This window comes from Arvicola amphibius, chromosome 10 (assembly GCF_903992535.2).
Source record: "Arvicola amphibius chromosome 10, mArvAmp1.2, whole genome shotgun sequence".
NCBI lineage: Eukaryota > Metazoa > Chordata > Mammalia > Rodentia > Cricetidae > Arvicola > Arvicola amphibius.
The window spans coordinates 33,459,117-33,474,847 of record NC_052056.1 but is presented as its reverse complement, the minus strand read 5'-3'; positions in this window follow the sequence as shown (position 1 = coordinate 33,474,847).

The following is a 15,731-nucleotide window of genomic DNA, read 5'->3' as shown; positions in this document are numbered from 1 at the left end:
TCCTGGATAGATGTACTGCAGAAACTAAGAGACCATGGATGCAAGCCCAGACTACTATCCCCAGCCAAGCTTTCATTCACTATAAATTGAGAAAACAAAATATTCCAGGATAAAAACAAATTTAAACAATATGTAGCCACAAATCCAGCCTTACAAAAAGTAATAGAAGGAAAATCACAAACTAGACTATAAGATGCTAATTAACCCAATTAAAAAATGGGGCACGAACTGGACAGATAATTCTCACCAGAAGAAATCCAAATGGCCAAAAGACACTTAAGGTCATGCTCAACCTCCTTAGCGATCAGGGAAATGCAAATCAAAACAACTGAGATACCATCTTACACCTGTCAGAATGGCTAAAATCAACAACACCAATGATAGCCTTTGCTGGAGAGGTTGTGGAATAAGGGATACACTTATCCATTGCTGGTGAGAATACAAACTTGTGCAACCACTTTAGAAAGCAGTGTGGCGGTTTCTCAGGAAATCGGGGATCAACCTACCCCAGGACCCAGCAATACCATTCTTGGGAATATACCCAAGAGACGCCCTATATATTACAAAAGCATTTGTTCAACTACGTTCATAGTAGCATTATTTGTAATAGCCAGAACCTGGAAACAACCTAGATGCCCTTCAATTGAAGAATGGATGAAGAAAGTGTGGAATATATACACATTAGAATACTACTCAGCAGTAAGAAAAAAAAAACAAAAACAATTACATCTTGAATTTTGCATGCAAATGGATGGAAATAGAAAATACTATCCTGAGTGAGGTAACCCAGATGAGTATGGGATGTACTCACTCATAAGTGGATTCTAGCCATAAATAAAGGACATTGAGCCTATAATTCGTGATCCTAGAGAGGGTAATTAAGAAGGTGAACCCAAAGAAAAACATATAGTTATCCTCCTGGATATTGGAAGTAGACAAGATTGCTGGGCAAAAATTGGGAACCTGGGGGTGTGGTGGGACAGGGGTAAGGGGAGATGGGGAGAGAAAAGTGTGAAAGGGAGGATGGGAGAGCTTGGGGGAATGAAATGGTTGGGATAAAGGAAGGGTGGATATGGGAGCAGGGAAGTTTATATCTTAATTAAGGGAGCTATTTTAGGGTTGGCAAGAAACTTAACTCTAGAGGGGTTCCCAGGTGTCCAGGGAGATGTCCCCAGCTATTTCCTTGGACAGCTGAGGAGAGGGAACCTGAAATCGCCCGATCCTATAGCCATACTAATGAATATCTTGCATATCACCATAGAACCTTCCTCTGGCGATGGATGGAGATAGAGACAGAGACCCACATTGGACCACTGGACTGAGCTCCCAAGGTCTTAATGAGGAGCAGAAGGAGGGAGAACATGAGCAAGGAAGTCAGGACCCCGAGGGGTGCACCCACCCACTGAGACAGTGCGGCTGATCTAATGGGAGCTCACCAAGGCCAGCTGGACTGGATCTGAGAAAGCATGGGATAAAACCAGACTCCCTGAACATGGCAGACAATGAGGGCTGCTGAGAAGCCAAGGACAATGGCACTGGGTTTTGATTCTACTGCATGTAACTGGCTTTGTGGGAGCCTAGCCTGTTTGGATGCTCACCTTCCTAGACCTGGATGGAGGGGGGAGGACCCTGGAATCCCAACAGGGCAGGGAACCCTGATTGCTCTTTGGACTGTAGAGGGAGGGGGATTGAAGTGGGCGAGGGGCAGGGAAATGGGAGGCAGGGAGGAGGCAGAAATTTTTTAATTAAAAAATAAATAAATAAATAAACAAATAAATAGAGCAGAAAAACTTAAAAACAATTAAGACACCTAGACAACCAAATAGAAACATGCATGAGCATCTCTTATTCTTTGTTTTGGTTTGCTTTTAGTCAATGTCCTAAAATTTTCTAAAGTCAAAAAAGAATTTATAAAAAGTGAAACTTGGTTTCAATAGTTATGAGCAAATTGCCTATTGATAAGATGGGAAAACTCATTCCTGTTTTCTTTTCTTTTTGTCTTTTTCAGTCATTAAATAGTCTAAAAGATTATCCTAGAGACATCTTTTAAAATTACATTCTTTCTTTGATTTTACTAAGAGTAAAAATAGTCCCATAATTATGTTCCACCTCACTGAAATCACAATTAACATTTTTTGAACTTTCCTGAAAAATTTTGTATGTGATCTAGACTGGTCTCATAGATCTCATTTCTTAGTGAGAATAGAAATCCAGTGGATTAAAAAAAAAAGAAAAAAACCACAAAGCAGTCTACTGTGGGCTCCTTAATTATTATTTATGGAAGCCTGAAGTTAGTTTGAATGACAAACTTAAGGTATAATTGTCTGCATGAACAGAAAAATATATTTTTTTAATATTTTTGTTACCACATTGAAAAAGTAACCCATATGTCCAAAGATTATTTTGAAATACTTGACTATGATGGCCTAGTTATCATCAGGTAGATGTACTCAAATATAACTTGTCAATGTTATTATTGTATTTGTATGACATAATTTTTCACTGTGTGTGCTTTGGTAAGTTACAAGTTTATAAAATTGAATTTATAAAGGAAAAACTGTGGAGAACATCAGATGCAAGTGCAATTTTAAAGTAAGTAAAATAAATTCACTGCTTTTATTTTTTAGTTCAAAACACAATATGAACTATCAAGTCACCAAAAAGACTTTCAAGTAGGAGGTACAATATGTTTATTAGATTTCTCATGGTTTCTTTTTTTCTAAAGAATGAAGGGGAGAAAGTCATGCTAAAATTTAGCTCTCATACAAAACAATGGTAAAAAATATTGAAATGAACAACTCAGCAACTGCCTCTTTGTTTGATTTGGATGTCAAGCGAATCAAATGAAGAAATGGGTCCTACAATCCAGAGTTTAACTCCTACAGGTTAACTGCTTTCTACTGCGTTAACAGACAACCAAGCGTGATCAGGACTGTTCCACTGGACAGTTCATATGCAGAAAGTAAATGCTAACAGGCTGTCAGCCCACAACCAAGCGTGATGAGGTCTGTTCCACTGGGTGGTTCATGTGCAGAAATGAAATGCTAGCAGGTGGTCAGCCCAAGTAGCTTGTCTTCTGAGTAATTCATTTCCTCCCATTTAATCAAAAAAATATGAATTTACTCTAAAATAAGAATTTACTTTATAATTTTACTTTAGAACTACAAAATGAAGTCTTTTCTCTTAAGAAGTACTAAGGGGAAAAAGGAGGCTGAGATTCTGGGTCTATTTCTTGTGCTACTGTTTTTACTGGTTTTTTTCAGCGCCAACACTATTTATTATTTTTATCATTTAGTCTTAGAGGGCATATGCTTAGTGAGGCTTTTCTAAACTCCCAGTAGGGTTAAAACAAATGCTTTTTGTTGTGGTTTAGTTTTTTTTGTTTTTGTTTTTTTTCTTTTTCTTGTTTGTTTGCTTGCTTGCTTGTTTTGAGACAGGCTTTCTCTGTGTAGTCCTGGCTGTCCTGGAACTCATTCTGTAGACCAGGCTGGGTTCGAAATCAGAGATCTGCCTGCCTCCAGTCTATGAGTGCTGGGGTTAAAGGTGTTTGCCACTAGTACCTGGGTCAACAAATTCTTTTTCATGAAACTAATTCTACAGTTTCTCGATAAATGCTAGCAGAATCGCCATTATTCTTAGTGAAAAATGGAAACTGAGACTGAATTTATTATGGAATTTCCAAAAACTCTCTAATGTTAAAGACAAATTTTGAACTTCCAAACTCACAGTACGCCAAGTTAAATTTCACATTTACTCTAGTCACGGATTACATGTTTGCTTCAGTTTTACTTGTTTTTTTTTCTTTTTTTATTTTATTTTTTTATTAAAAATTTCCATCTCCTCCCCTCCTCCTCCCCATTCCCTCCCCTCCCTTCCACCCATACCCCCACTCTGCCCCTCTCCAAGCCAAAGAGCCATCAGGGTTCCTTTCACTATGTTAAGTCCAAGGTCCTCCCAGCTCCGCCTAAGTCCAGGAAGGTGAGCAACCAAACTGACAAGGCTCACAGTGAGCCCGTCCATGCTGTAGAGTTCATGCTCATCGCTGTTGTCCTTGGTTTCTCAGTCCTCCTCCACCGTCAGCCACATTCAGAGAGTCCGGTTTGGTCCCCTGTTCCATCAGTCCCATTCCAACTGGACTTGGTGGTCTCCCGTTAGATCTGTCCCACCGTCTCAAGGGGTAAACGCACTCCTCACGGTCCTGACTTCCTTGCTCATGATCTCCCTCCTTTTGCTCCTCATCAGGACCTTGGGAGCTCAATCCGGTGCTCCAATGTGGGGCTCTGTCATTTTCTCCATTATGAAAAACAAGCCCTTGATTTCTGAGAAAAGTAAACAGTGCGACTAACTTTAACCATTTGAGCCTCCAACAAATAGGGAAAAAAAGTTTGTGAACACACAAGGACTCTATACGTTAAAATCTTGGAACAAGAATTCATGAATTCATTTTTAAAATCCAGTTGGCTCACTCAGATCAAAACCATGTTCTTGTACTTGCGGTGCGTGTGAAACTGCTGTGAATTAAATTTGCACTGCTATGAGACCGAAGTAAGGTCCCTGGGACCACCTGCACTTAAACATTTCCCTTCTAAACGCTTTACTTCCTTGAATAAAAAGTTAGAGGTTTTTGTATTTTATTAAACAAGTTACTTAACCCAACCGAGGATTCCTCTTACCTATTTTTGTTTCCTGTTATATATTAAATTACTTGCTGAAGAAATGGCACCTGCAATACAGGAGTCCCCATGCAAAGGATTTTGTCTGCACTCTTACACACAACTGGGACTATACTTTTAACATAGAATGCCATTAGATTTTTTTAATAAATTGAGGAGTATTTCGTTATCATATGACTAATAAGGGTTGTAGAAGGGATTTCAGACAAGTTTTAGTTCCTTTCTCAAGATTATACAGAGGATAAAATATACTTCTTGAAATAGGAAAGGAACTACAAAATCTCAAGACTGTTTTGTTTTTCTGTTTGTTTTAAGATTCAAAGATAATCATGACCCATAATGACCTGGAAGGTCACTAAAAATCTGGATGATCAATTCAGATGAGAAAGATATAGAACAACAGGATTCAAACCCTTTGTCTGCCAAATAAATGTTACTCAGTTCTCTGCTTTCCTCATCTCCCTGTCCCCAATCCACAAATTAAGTCCACAGAAAAATCATGAACGGCTTAATGATCCTGTACAATCCAAGCAGACAGGAAAGTAATCACGTAGTCAGCATTTTTCATCTTCTAAACCATATGCTTATCTTTACAGAAGAGAATTTTTAGATTAGTCTCAGTTTGTAATGTGTTGTATATCATTAGGAGACAAGACTACCAGCTGTTTGGAGGAAATGGGAGCTTTACTAAGAGGATCCAGTGGAAGGAAGTGAATGAGCCAGACTGATGATAGGAGAGGAACTGTAGTCTAACCATTCCGTTTCTCATCCCAACACCAATGTTTCTGCCAGCTTCATCCAGTTTTAAAGAAGATTTTAATATCTTCATTCACATCTCTATGAAGTACTATAATGTGGAGCATTGTACTTGCATAAAAATTAATTATTTAAATGTGCTGCAAAATACTTGGTACCTAAAGCATTTAAAACACATCCACATCAAAATGCGATCCACACTACACACACACACAAAAAAAAAAAACAGTAAATAGTTTGCTCCTAATCTTGAAGATACCTTAGTTAGCAGGCTACATCCAAGACAAAGTATAAGGATCACATACATATCTATTCACACAGAGCAGATGAACTAATGTCAGGCAGATCTTTTACTATAGCAATAAGTGAATACCTGGATTATATTTATAACACGAAATAAAATTTGTATGAAATCCTATAAGGAGAAAAATCCAACGCAGCCAACAGGAGTTTTTCACTTAGCATCTAAATAACCTGGCAAACCAAATATGTACTATGCTTCTGTTTTTAAATTTAATTTTATATATTTTTATAATAAGGGACATGCATGTCATGGGAATCATAGATGAAAAGATGACTATATGATGTTGGTTCTGTCTTTCCTCTGTTATGTGAGTTTTGGGAACCAAATTTTGATCCTCAAGTCTGAATACTCTGGAGGTAAGCATCTTCACCCACTAAGTCTTCTTTCCAGCCCAAATGTGTGTCCCTCCCAGCAATGTTCTCTTATTTTAGTCAGCCACTTTCTCATCTTCAGTGAGCACACTGTCTCCTACCTTTTCCGCCTTCAGACTTCCTTTCCAGAAAAAGAAAAAGAAGATCTCAAATGGGGTTATATCTATGGTTTTCTAAAACACATTTGGAATCTGTAAATGGCATGGTTGCTTATACTTTATTGGTGAAAACTCTGTCATAGTCACAAGGCAAAGTGGGAAGTGGTTGTAATTTATGAACAAAAATCCAGGGAATAGATTAAGGAAGACTTGCACAATCTACCACAATAAAATTATTCAAAATGCAGTATCTTTGTAAACAACAAGTTCACCCACACCAGGGATTTGAATATCTGTACTTCAGAATGTGATTATGAGTGTCCTGTTCTAAAAGGTCTGTCACACATATAAAACACTTGATTTATATTCTTGTCTCATATAGACTATGGTATTATTCGTTCAAAGAGTCCACAAACAAAAAAATCTTCACCTAGGGTATTTTGTTAATAAAAGAGTTTGCTTTAAGCAATGTTTTATATTTGCCATGCCATCATAATTGTGAGCACTAGATGTCCAAGCTCCCATCGTCAGACTGTTGCCTGGAATACTTAAGAAACTGCTTCTCAGCAGGGTTTTAAAGAAACATCTTGGTCATAACAGAAGAAATTTTATCGAGTGTAAATTACCAGATTTAATATATCATTTATGTCATTCCTGGTTTCTTTCATACAGTTCCAATCTTTGTCATTCTTTCTAACAAGCAGAGAACTGGGAGGGGGTTCGTTGTTGTTGTTGCTGCTGCTGCTGTTTTCCTTCTTTCTAATTCAAAAGGATCTGAAGGTATTCATCACTGATCACAGACTGGCTTGACATGAAGTAACTAACACCCATCTTCTCAGATTATTCAACTGCTATTCAAAGTCTCACATATGAAATACTCAGAATGGATTCCTGAATTTCACTTGCATTCCCCTCCAAACACCCCTTCCACATTCTTTAAAACAGTCTAAGAAAAACAACTTCATATCTGCAGGTATATATAAATAAATAAATATATATATAATGGTTGTATACATATATAATATATTTGCATTTGTATATTTTTCTTTTCATACACACACATATATATACATTATATATGTATGTGTGTATATATATGTATATATATATATCCTTTTATTATTGAGTGAGGTCCTTAGCAGACAAAAAGTCTGACATCTAAAAGTAAGAATATTCTCACTTACAGTGGTAGAGAAAGTGGGGAGCAACCACAGAGACAACACAGAAAACCACTGAATACAGACAGAGCTTTAAGTTCTTTAAAGCAAACATTGGAGAGAAATTTGGAACATTTTTTTTCCTCAGAAAAACGACCCCAAAACATCGAGGTTCCTCAGATGATCCAAAGGAAGACAGATGCTAACAGTTGGCAGAAAAGACACAATGAACCAGTTGTCGGACGTGCCTACTGATTGCCAATTTGTAAAATAAAACCCTTTGAATAACCGAAGGCTATTTTAAAAGAAGTTGCTGATTCTAAATGAATAGCTTCACTTTGCTGTGTTTTCTACTCTTGTATAGATCATCATTACTATTTTTACTTTCTATTTTCAGCAGAAATTGGAGTTAACCTTTTGTTCCGTCTGCAGCCCGCCTTCTGAAGCGGCACCACCTCCTTTTCATTATTCCTTTCAAAAGCACTGAAATTTGCAAAATGTGCCGTTTCCCTCCCTCACTCTGTGGAGGAGTAGCAGAGCTGGCTTTTCAAGCATGATGATTCCTAATAATCAAAGGAACTTGAGGACAAAAATAAGTACTCAGAGCAAGTAACCAGCAAAGCTGGAGCAGGTGTGATCACAGAGGCAGCCAAACCCCCCCTCATCCTCATGGGTGTTCTCCAGGGGACCAATTTTAGCACCTGGGACTCACCAGCCACACGGACTTACTAAAGACATTAAGAATCAAATAAAACCAAATGTTTTTATGGAAATGCTATTCACTAAATCTCTACCAATGGACAATGAATCCTTTCATGCTGATTTATATGATGATTCTCAAAATCACTGTCTGTTCTTCTGGTTTCTTAGCTCAAGCTACTGTTAAGGAGAAAAAGTTCAGTCATTAAGCATTTTTTGGAGGGATATGAAAAATCCTGTAAATATAAAAAGAAGAGCCAAGACACCATATGATTGATATCAATTCATGTATGTTATATAATTTCTTTGAATATTGCTGACCTTTATATAAATATATATCTCATTTGGTTAACATTTCCAAAATTAAAATATAGCTGTATATATAGCTACATATGTTTATTTATCCTTAGAAAGTTGTCCAAAGAAAGAAAATAGTCACAATCACTCCATAGTATTTTGATATGCCAATATCATGACAAGTTACACATGCCTGACTGTGGCAGGCTGGACAATGTCATAAAGGTCTTAGTCAGGAAAACTGACAGGAGCTAGCCTGTGGGCAGTTAGCATTGATGCGTGATTCCAACTCTATTGTAAAGAACAGTAAGGGGTAGATTCATTACCAAGCATTATGCCCTTGTCAATTGGTCAATAATATAAACTATCTACAGATATGTGGAATGACACACTAGGGGGTACAGATTTGTATATGTTGAGCAAGGTTCAGGGTAGGAGAAAACCTAGGCAGTCACATAATCTCAGAGACAAATATGAATGTGCACCTAAAGTTATTTATTACCCTTTGTCATAAAACCAGAAACAAAAGCAATACCCAATATCAGAGGGCCTCTGCCCAGGAGCCTAGACCCTTATGACATACTGAATATCTGAGTCCAGTTGTTGAACAATTGAAAGAAGAACATATTATATGCTGGGGCAATTTAAATCATAAAGTATTATTTCTTCTAGCTATGAAAGCTAATAATGTTTAAACTGGAGGCACCAGCCAATCTAATGATTAATGATGGCCTATGATCCTGTTCATAGATGGATATCCTCTCCCATCTCACAATGCAAAGAAAAATTCTGTTCTCGGTGTGTTAGGTTGTCAGCTGAACAGGACTGATAATGATCCAGATGATGAACCTGGGGGGCACATCTGTGAGGAAGGTTCTATTCTGGGTGATAGGAGGTGGGAAAGCCTGCACTAGAGATGTGTGAGAGCAGAGGGTCCTTAACAAAATGAGAGTGAGGGACTAAACTTACAACCTATTCACTGGTCTCTACTTTATGACCAGGGAAGCAGTGACCAGCTGCCTGTTCCTGGTAGCATGCATTCTTCATGATAATGGAGTTTATCTTAAAACCAGGAGTCAAAGCAAGTCCTTCTATTATTAAGTTCATTTTGTCAGAACGGTGAGAAAAGTGATGAACATACCATGTTTCCTAAGGAGACTAAAGCCAACATGAGTAGCTAACACTCAGGACTTATTTACTTCTCAGAAGCACCACCCAAACACTCACAGTTTGGGCATTCAGGCTGCAGCATATGCATTTGGAGGGGCCCTCAAACACTTAATCCATGACCTTGATTTATAGAACATTAATAAATGCAGTGTATGTTTCTTAGTTACTGTTCTATTACTATGAAAACATACCATAACCAAGGCAAGTCTTATAAAAGAATGTACTTAATTGGGAGATTGCTTATAGTTTCAGGGGGTAGTCCATGATCATCATGGCAGGAAGCATGGCTCAGGATCATAAGCTGAGAGTTTACCTCCTGATCTGTAGGCAGCAAGCAGGGAGAGAGAGGGATGGGAGCTTTAGAAACTTCAAAACTCATCCCCAATAATATAGTTCCTTCAACAAGACTCTAGCTCCTTCTCAAAAGAGTTCCACTAACTGGGAGCAGAACCAAACATTCAAACATGAGAGTTTATGAAGATAATTCTCATCCAAACCACCACAGTGTGTGAATAATATTAATATTAATAAATATTAATAATAATTAAACAATAAACTGCTCATCTAAAGACATGCTGTTGTGTGTCCTTATGAAGTCACAAAACCAAAGAAGTCAGTGTTAGGCACTTTGCACATGAATATCACTTCTACTACAAATTCTATGACACCTAAAATCATATGCTAACACCACAATATTATGATGGAAAAGATTCAGTTCACTATATTAAGATGAAAAAGATTCAGGTTTCTCTAAGATCTAAGATCACTTCCATTACCCTTAAAACCACAAAAATTCCTTTAAAAGGGATAATATAGCTCCACAATTTATCTCTGTCATGATCAGATTTTTATTTAAGATATCAACAAAGGGGATTTACCTACTTATATGTTCAGTCTGTATAGTTAATCAGTTCCTATATATCCAAAGTTTTCACATGTACAATTAATCTGAATGTGTTCTAGTGTAGCCATTGGACTCACACTCAAATAATTCAACATTAAAAATAAAAGAATTTGCCAGGCAAATTGTAAGATATCACAAAGACATATTATTTTAACACACTTTTGATAATAATGACATAAAACTACATAGTGTTAGCCCAAACACTACATACTCTCAAGTGTTCTTCTTTGTCAAAAACATGGTAACACTGATGATTTACTGTTTTTTTGATCATTAAAGCCACATGTAATGTAATACTTTGTTCCTGATGAGGCAACTATGGTGTGGCTTGATAGGGGACTAGTACTAAGGATAGAATATATTTATATGGCCTCTGCGTGTCAGGTTGTCATAGATTACTCTCCATACTCTCTATTTCCTTCCATTTTGCTATGAATTGTATGGCTGACTTAGGTAGGGAAATACAGGGTTTAGAAGGTAGAATTAACTCCCTCTGAATTCTATTTGGCACAAAAGAGAGAACAAACTAACACCTGTTTCTATGCTATTTTTATATAAAACCAACCAATTGCCAAATTATTAATTAAACAAAAAGTTAGTTACTACTATCAATTTACCTACTTATTTGTAGCAATCTTTTCTAGGGAATATGCTTTTTTAATTTATGTGGTGTACTGTGGGACAATGGTCTTATACCCCTGTAAAGATTTGTCACTTGTATTGGTTTAGTGAAAACTTATTAGCCATAGCCAGGCAGAAAGTATATGCAGGGCAACCAGAATAGGAGAATTCTGGGAAGAAGAAAGGTTGTGTGGTCTGTAGTCATCACCCAGACACAGAGAAAACAAGATGAGAATGTTTAACTTATAAAAAGGTATCAAGTCACATGGCTAACACAGACAAGAATTATGGTTAAGATGTAGAGTTCGTTAATCAGAAGCCTAAGCTAATAGGCCAACCATATAATTAAGGATAATAAGGTAGGCCTCTGTTGTGTTTCTTTGGGACCTCAGGATGACTGAGGGATCTGGTGGGACAGAAACCTCTTTAAACAAAATGGGTGACATAGTGGGGAAACTACATCCACATAAAACCTGAGAGAGCTTGGGAGGTAATTCTAGACAAAAAAGAATATAAGTCAAGCATGGCTTCTTGGTAGCAGCATTTTCTTGGGTAGGCTCTGTTTCATAGAGGCAAGTGCATCTCATTTAAGAGAGGCTTCCTGACTCAATTTTAGCAGCAAAACCCTTGCAGTTCTTTCAAGATGCCCCACCAGCGCCTTTAATCCCAGCACTCAGGAGGCAGAGGCAGGCGGATCTCTGTGAGTTCGAGACCAGCCTGGTCTACAAGAGCTAGTTCCAGGACAGGCTCCAAAGCCACAGAGAAACCTTGTCTCGAAAAACCAAAAAAAAAAAAAAAAAAAAAAAAAAAAAAAAAAAAAGATGCCCCACCAGCAAACACTTAAATGGTGTTTATGAAGAGCCAAGAACATGCTTCTTGGTGGTGGCAGGGACCTTGAACCTTCAGAGATTAGATTCAGATTTCTTGTTTTGAAAAGGGGGAAAAAGGAAGTATTGTGGAACAATTGTCTTGTACCCTGTAAAGTTTTGTCCTTGTATTGGCTTAATAAAACACTAATTGGCCAATAGACAAGCAGGAAGTATAGGCAGAGCGACCAGAATAGCAGAATTCTGGTAAGAAGAAAGGCTAAGTCTGCAGTCATCACCCAGATGCAGAGGAAGCATGATGAGAATGCCTCACTGATAAAAGGCACTAAGTCACATGGCTAACACAGACAAGACTTATGGGTTAGTTTAAGATGTGAGAGTTAGCTAAAACTATGCCTAAGTTATTGGCCAAGCACTGTTGTAGTATATGTATTATTTATTATTCAGGTCTGGATACCTGGGAAATGAACAAGCAAGCAATCTCCAACATTGGTGGATCATTTTAAGTGTCAATTTTACGTGCACTAATGAATACTTGAAGGATTGCCAATATTGTTTTCAAGTATACCTTGAGGAAATTTGCATGTGAGTTTACGTGGACTTAGAAATGATCCACTCTCAGTGGGCACACGTATCATTCAATGTGCTGTGATTAAAGGGTGGGCAGCATGGAGGAAAAGGTGAAAAGATTTCACTCTCTCTTTCTTAAAAAAACTTAGATACATACTTTTCTTATACTTGGTTATCATAGCTACAACCTTTTCACTCCTTAGAATCAGAAGTTATACTAACATCAATGACCTCTGAAATGTTCAAACCATTGAACTTGGTCTTACCAAAGTCATGCTAAAATATTCCAGTCTCTAGATTTCAGACATTACATCAGAAGTTTTCTCAGAATCTGTAAAGAACAAGTTTTCTTAATAAATTATTTGTCTGTCTGACTACATACACACACACTCACACAAACCTTTGTCTCTATTTTGCTAGCAACAATTAATACACATAATATTACTTAGACATAGCTTATGAAGGGCTAAGCACTAAACTGAAAATCAAGTATAAGCTTGTTTGGATTATAGTAATGCAAATGTACATTCTGTTTATTTAGTCTTCAAACATTTCTAAAACATAAAAAATATATTTGAAAAAATGTCCTGTGTAAATCTCAAACTTTTTCAATTAATTACTGCAAAGTTCACTGTTTCCCTAAGGCATATTAAACTTCAACACACACTTTTAGCTACATAAGAACATGAAAAAAAGCTGTACTCTTTGAGAATGAGAACTAGACCCTTTTTTAATTTGGTGATGTCTAATACAGCATAGTCTTTTGGGAACAGAAAGACATGGACCAAAGAGTGAGATAAATGTTGGAGTAGAAAAGAATATTAGAACAAATGTTAGTGTCAGGTTTTTTGACATTTGAACTCAAAGCACAGCTCCAATGAGAATTCTGATGTTGATTTTGTTTATTTGAAAGTGAGAGGTTATATTACTGAAAAATTTTCAAAAGTTGTATCTGTTAGATTTTACTTTGGATAAAAGTAAGAGAAATAAGTGCCTGGATATTGTTATCTCTAAAGCAATTAGTAAGCTAAGCTATTACTGAAAAGAAAATCAAAAATTCTGGTAAAACATTTTCCATAGTTTTAAAATTGCAGAATATTAAAACATTACTTGTATAAGACAGTTATAAACTTGTAATTTCAATGAACTAATGTTTTATGAAATTTGCCTGGAAATAAGAAATATATAAAATGTGTCCCAAATATACAAAACTCTAGATGGGTTTGGGAAATAACAAAAAAGAAGATATTATACATACAAATACAAAGCTGGTCCACTAAAGTAGTACAGCTAGGATCTCTGCAAAGGACAGCCATGTCTTTGCAGGACACACCTTCACCATGCAGAGAAGCCACACCAAATACCTACTAGTTTACCCCTCATGAATTCTTTATACATTCTCTTTGTATAACACTTAAAAACATTGAAGCCCATGGTCCAAGAATTCAATTGATCAATCCTATGCACTTTTCCAAATACACGAAGACCAATTGCATGAGTTGTCTGGAAGTGCTTGCTATAATCACTTAACACAAACTTGATGGATTAAAGTACCAGAAATATAGACATCTAGAGATAAGGCATTCAAAATTGAGCTGTCAGTTTTTGGGGCAATTCCTTCAAAAAGTTTGAGAAAAGATTCTGCTCCTTGCTTCATCTAGTACCTGGTGGTTCTTGGCTTAAAGGAGCAATACTTGTATATCAAGTTGTTCCCTAATCTGTGCACTTCACTAACCTAATCTCAAATCAAGATTCTTAGTTTTACGCCCATTTTTTTTGCTGAATAGGTTAATACTTTTTAAAGCTTCATGAGATTAAGACATGATATTTTTGGTTGGCTTTACTCAATATGGATCAGGAAGACAAAAGATCTAACCTTCTGTTTCTGCAGGAAACATTGCAGCATACACAGTGTGAGATGACCTTTGAATAAGATGCTGCAGAGTCTGATCAATACAAGGCCCATGGCATGCCAAATATTTATTGACATCTACTTCTTTCCTTCACATAATGTCCAACAGTTTTCTTTTCATGAACACCCTTCTATTAAAGGTTTATCACATTTATGCCAAATTATTGTATTTGATTATTCACCCCTTTAGTTCCAATAAACAGACAGCTGACTTAAGTAGTTTAGACAATACACAATACACTTACTAATCATATGCCAACAATCCTGCATAATAAATCCTTCAAACAATTTGACCCCACAACCAACTGTGTTTTCTTGAAGACTTCCCAGCCCTCTCATTCTCCTTATGCTAATTCATTGTCAGGTTGACTTTCGTCACATAGGAAAGGTGTAAAACATTTCTAACTTCTTGCTTAATACATGCTACTCCTAGGATATATAATTAAACATAATCCTGAAAGGAAAAATAAATCTTTATAATGGAAATTTCAAATAATTGAGGTTTAACATAAAGGATCATGCTTAAGTTACAAGCTAGTCATGGATAAGACATCATTATGACTTAATTAGGTTATATACCTCATAACAAAGATGGCTCTAAAACCATCTTGTTCATAGTTAGGGCTTCTATTGCTGTTAGGAGACACGATGATCATGCCAACTCTTATAAAGAAAAACAGTTAGTTGTGTGGCTTATAGTTCAGAGAGTCCAGTCCATTATCCTCATGGTGGTACATGGCAGCATGCAGGCAGTTCACAGTAGTACTGGAGAAAGAGCTGAGATGTCCTACATCTATGATCACCTTGAGCCAATAAACAAGCAGTGATCTGAACACTGGGCATTACTTGACTATATATGAGACCTCAAAGTCCTCCCTGACAGTGACACACTTCCTCCAAAAACATTATACCTCCAAAGTCACACCTCCTAATAGTGCCACTTCCTCTGTGCTTATGAGAGTCAATTACATTCAGACTACCACATTTCACTTCCTGATCCCTATAATCTTGTAACTATATAATAAGGCAAAACACATTTAGTCCAAATTCCAAAGTTCCCATAGTCTATTACAGTCTCAAAAATGTTTTAAAGTACTAAGTCTCTTCTGAGACTCATGCCCTCTCTTAATGGTAATCCCTATTTTAAAAAAAATCACAAAGATCCAGCATATAATGGCACAGTATATATACTACCATTTCAAAATGTAGAGAAGGGAAGCATAGCAAAGAAATACTGGACCAAAACAAAACCAAACGCCAAACTGTGAATCTCCAGGTCTGATATCCAATACACTTTAGATCTCCAACTCCTTTCAGCTTTCCCACTTCTTTCTTTTGGGCTGGTTCTATCCCTTTTAGCAGGTTTCCTCAG